This window comes from Colobus angolensis, unplaced genomic scaffold (genome assembly GCF_000951035.1).
Source record: "Colobus angolensis palliatus isolate OR3802 unplaced genomic scaffold, Cang.pa_1.0 Scaffold84, whole genome shotgun sequence".
Taxonomy (NCBI): domain Eukaryota; kingdom Metazoa; phylum Chordata; class Mammalia; order Primates; family Cercopithecidae; genus Colobus; species Colobus angolensis.
Window position 1 is genome coordinate 714,272 of NW_012122265.1, and position 4,905 is coordinate 719,176.

General features: G+C 65.4%; 1 protein-coding gene across 8 annotated transcripts in view; it reads left to right on the top strand.

The window, feature by feature from the left end:
* Positions 1–4,905, top strand: part of TSPAN4 (tetraspanin 4) — a 35,471-nt gene that overhangs the window by 13,126 nt on the left and 17,440 nt on the right. For 5 of the 8 annotated variants that reach the window (XM_011930023.1, XM_011930030.1, XM_011930031.1 and 2 more), the window contains exon 2: positions 2,535–2,634. The exons of 2 other annotated variants lie outside the window; for them this stretch is intronic. The gene's annotated coding sequence lies outside the window, so the exon portion shown is untranslated. Of the gene's footprint in view, positions 1–2,534; positions 2,635–4,203; positions 4,232–4,905 lie in introns of those variants that run through there. One more of the 8 variants, XM_011930032.1, reaches the window with a different exon arrangement.

A 4,905-nucleotide genomic window follows, 5' to 3' on the forward strand; every position in this document is an offset into this window, starting at 1 on the left:
TGGTACAGACTCGGCCTGGCTTCTGGGGAGGGCCTGGGATGGGGCCAGCAGGACGAGGCGCCGGTTTTATAGAAGGGGGCGTTGTGGAGCCTCCTGTGGTCGGGACAGGGCACAGGGAGCGGAGGGTGGGCTCCCCCAAGCGCTTCCTGCGAGAGGAGGGGTCACTTCAGGGCAAGTGCCCAGGGGAAACCCGTGATTGACGTTTTAGCTGCTGAGCCCCTCCCACCCCGGGTGTTGCCGTGGAAACAGGCCAGCCACGGGACCGAGGGGGCGGGGGGGTGGGTGGCGGGGAGCACGGGCTGCGCCCTGGCTGGGATTCAGCTGAACTTGCACTCTGGTCTGGGATCGTAGCCCGTGTTTCCCTATCTGTGAAGCTCAGGTGGGACCAGAAACTGCCCACCGGGAGGGCTGCATCCCTCCTGCCGCTGAGACCGGGCGTGGCCTTTGGCTGGGAGAGGGTGATCATGGTGTGTGTCCCCAGCCTCGCCCCCACACCTGTGCCCTCTGGCCCTGTCCATGCCTGGGACAGATGTGTGCTCACCCTGAGGGTGTTGTGGGGTGGGTGCACACGGCGTCACGAGCACACGAGCCGGACTCCTCAGCGGTGCACACAGCCAAGGCCACTGCCCACCATACCGGCCACGTCCGTGTCCTCCCTGCAGTCCTGGGAGACCGGCATTTTGAGCAGTGGGGTCTGTAGATGGGGCCAAGGGTGAACTGGCCCCAGCCTAACCACTCACGTGCCTGGGCTGGTGGCATTTGGGAATGTCACTGCCTGCCACGCAGCTGCCCAGGCCTGATGTGCCCCCCAGACTGTTCTGTAGGGGTCTAGGTTGCACGGGTCAGGGCCAGGGCTGTGGTGGGATGGCACCTGAGGTGTGGCTGCTCCTGGAGCCTGGGGGTTGTGGGAAGGTGCCCCCCACCCAGGATCCTAAGTGTGTTGCCTTCACCCCCAACTCCCAGCAGAGAAATACCCAACAGTGCAGGGGAGGGTTACAGGGAAGGCCTGGAGTGTGGGGTTGGCCTCGGTGGTCCTCAGAGGAAAGACTGGGGAACCTCTGCACTGTCTGTCCCTCTCCTGGGCCTGGTGGGGGGATCAGAGTGGTGTCTCCAGCCTCCAGGGCTCAGGTTTGGGTGGGAGAGGCCTGGTCCCACCCAGACTCTGTGTGCAGCCCCCAGTCCCTGCTCCTTGTGTGCACGAGGAGGTGCTAGCTTGCTTGGGACCCCCCCGCCCAGGGTGGGGGCCTGGGACGGGCACTGGGGCCCCGCAGGGGCTGAGGCAGCCAGGAAGCCCACGGCGTAAGCTGTTTGTGTTGGCGGGCCTCCCTGCTTCCTCAAAGCTACCTCAGAGCCTGTGAGCCTGGGGAGTCAGGGTGTGTGGGCTTGGCTCTGCTATCTGTCCTGAGCTGCCCCTGCTGGGCCGTGTGGAGACCCCGGGCTCTGGGCCGGGCCAGGACTGAGCTGCTGCCCTGCTGCTGGGGCTCAGAGAGGCCGCTCCACTGGCCTGGCACCCAGGCTACTGCAGACAGGCTGCTCTGTCATGTGGGCAGGCCCCTCGTGGGTGTCCGAGGTCTCCTTGCAGCTCAGTCCCCCGGGCTTTTCCAACCTGCAGAGCTCTGGGTGTCTGTCTTGGGGCCCTCGCTCAGCCAGGGTTGGGTTGGAGCCTCTGTGGTTCCCTCCTGCCCTGGGGCTACTGGAAGGACAGTTACCTCACTCCAGAGAGCCGGGTCTGAGGGGCGAGGTGTTGCGGGGTGGAGCCAGCGGGGCAGGGAGTGGTGGGCACTGCGTTTGGCTGCCCAGGTGAGTTTGGGGCCTCGGAGGAGGACAGACTCCCCAACCCATGGTGGAGGAGGGCCTTGAGGGGCCTTGCTGACAGCTCCATGGGGAGGGCGCGAGGCCCCCTTCCTGAGCTGGGGTGTCTGCTCAGAGCCCAAGGCAGGGTGGGGTGGGAGTGCTCGTGCCTGGCAGGAAGCAGACAGCAGGCTGGTCCGGGGTCTGGGACCCCAGCGGGGAGGCGCTGCTGCGTGTCTGTGTGGGTGCAAGCGTGTGCTTTGGCCTGTGTCTCTGCATGTCCCTGTGCTGTATGTGTCTTTGAACATGTGTTCTCTGCACACCGTGTCTGTGAGTGAGCCTGTGTCCCTGCCTGGCTGTCTCAGAGGCCTGAACGGGCAGAATTTGGTGACTCAGTCATTGATTCAAAGCTCTCCTGGTTGGGGCTTCTCCTCAATGGTCTTCGCCCCCGAGTCTGGTGGTGTATCCCCTGCCCACCCCTGACTGCCCCTCTGCCCTGTGGGGACCTGGCCCCAGGTGGGGGTTCCCTGCCCTTGTCTAGGAGCATCTCTGGCTGTGCTGAGGGTGGAAGCCAGGGCTCCACTCTGCCCGTCTTTCCTTCTGCAGAGCTTGGGGCTGCCTTGGTCGCACCCACCGCCTGCCTGCCCACTGGTCAGCCTTCAGGGGCCCTGAGCAGTGCCTGGTCTCTTTCTGTGCTGAGGGTGGAAGCCAGGGCTCCACTCTGCCCGTCTTTCCTTCCGCAGAGCTTGGGGCTGCCTTGGTCGCACCCACTGCCTGCCTGCCCACTGGTCAGCCTTCAGGGGCCCTGAGCAGTGCCTGGTCTCTTTCCTGTGGCCAGCCCAGGTATGTCACAGCCCGGCGGGGCTGGATGGTTGTGGGCAGCAGTGGGCTTGCCTCTGGGTCTCACTTGGCCGGCCCAGGGGCCTTGCCAGCCGGACACTTTGACAACACACCTGAGTGTGTAATCGGAGCTCCTGTGGGGAGGGCTGGACTTTGGAGACAGGGTCCCAGAACACCCTGGCTGGGGTGTTGAGGAAGGACCCTCCCTGACTGAGCTCTGACCCTGTGGCCTTGCCCGGGCCCCTGCCTGTGTCTGGGCAACCCAGTGTGAATCCTGAACTTGGCAACAGGAGCAAGCCCAGGCTCTGCTCCTACTGGCCCTTGGTGGCCTTGTTTGAGGTTTTTGATTTCTTCTTGAATAGGCCTCATCTGCTTACCTGGGTGATGTGTGCAGGGCTTTGTAGATGGGAAAGGGGGTGGCAGGGGTCTTGGGGGGCACTGGGACTGCATCCTGGGTGCTGGGCTCAGTGCAGGCACCCGGACCAGCTCTCCCTTTGCCCTCCCACCCACGTGGGACCCTCGAGCCTTGCCCGCCACTTCTCCTTCCAGCCCCAGCCACAGAGGGATGCGGGAGAGATGGGGCAGGGGTGCCACTGGCTAGCCTGGCAGCAGATGTTCTCCTTGGGGTGGTTCAGGTGGTGTTTTTGACTGCAGCTGGGGTCTGGCTTCTCCCAGTCAGCCTGGGGTCCTCCCAGGTCCCCGTGGCACCTCCCCTTGCCTGGTCCACGACTAGGTGCTCTGAGCGCTGCCCAGGTCACATGCGAGTTCCCTGGAGGCGCCGCCCACGGCTGAGTGTCTGCCCTCGGGTTGTACCTGCATGGCCGGGGGAAGTGGGCCGGGCGCCATCTGCTCTCTGGGGAGAGCTGCGGGCGTTTCTGTCACGGTCGGGGTCCCAGGGTTCCTGGGGTCTCTGCTGGGCCTCGATGCGTGGCCTCCGTTCTGACCCATTCCTGGGGCCCAGACCCACCAAAGAACCCTCAGGGGAAGGACAGGGTAGGGGCCATGGGAAGTGCCCGGATGGCCGTGTGGGCCTTCAGGGGACCTCCAGACTAGCCTCCTGTTCCGGGGGCCCCCTGTCCCCTTCCCCCAGCGAGGACCTGGGCATGAGGTGCTGCCCCGGGGCTTGGGCTGCAGTTCTCTACAGAGCCCTTGGGGGGCAGCAGAGGCTTGGGGCAGGTCCTCAGGGGTGGGCAGAGGTGCAGGACCTTCCTGGGCACCCAGGTCTCCCACGGCAGCCCTCCCCAGACCTGCCAGCTCCCACATCAGTTACTCCAGGAGGACCCAGGCCTCCAGAGATGGCCAGCCCTGCCATGGAGCACCCCTTTCCCTCCCTTAGCGGTCTCGCCCTCCTCTTCCTCCTTCCCTTCCTCATTCCCGACCTCTGGGCTTCATGTCACCTGCCAGGATCTGGGCCACATGCTGGTGTCTTCCCAACACCGTAGGGCCCTTGTGCCCTGCAGTGGTGCTGGGGCTTCAGAGACGTGGGGTAGGCTGCGGCGCACAGCTGGGGGCCTCTGTCCCCATCTCCGGCTGTGGGAGGCGTGTGCGCACCCGGCGTGATGACACCCCAGGAGTGCAGGCACATCTGCGCACGGGGCCAGTGTGTCTGTACCTGTCGGGGGCGGGGTGGGGCCTCTTACAGGCTGACTTCCAACCTGGGCTTGAAGAAAATGAAATTCTGGGCCTCTTGTTTAAAAATTATCAAGAATTTCAAGAGGGAACAGCAGAGCATCAAGCCAGCTGGGGTGGGTGCGAGCAACTGCCCTTGAAGCCGGCCCCGCTCCCGCCTTGGGGACTACACGGGGCGGAGGCCGAGCCGTGCCCACCTGGAACGCTCTGGGTCTGGCCTGGGGCTGCCTGGTGCGGGGGGGGGGGTGTCTCAGCAATCACACCTGCGCTCTTCTGTGTTGTGGAACCTCTCGTATAGTCAAAGACTCAGCGGCACCCGCTCCGTGCACTGCAGGCTGACCCAACCCCCGCCCCCACGCCGGCACCCAGGGCTCCCCAAAGCGCCCGGGGCGGGGCCGCCCCAAGTTGCCACCAGACAGCAGCGGGGTCACCCTCCATTTGCGTAGTGCTTTGCGTGTTGTTCGCGTGGTCAGAGGTCTCCAAGCCCGACCCGGGGCTGGGGTCCAGGCGAGGTACCGTGGGGGGAAGGGCTGCGGGCGTCGGTCGCGGGCCAAGAGCTGCCCAGGTCTCATCCCCAGGCCCCGGCCCCCAGTCCCCTCAGGCGCCCTTCACGAGCATCTTCCTGCCGCGCGCGCAAGGTGGGGA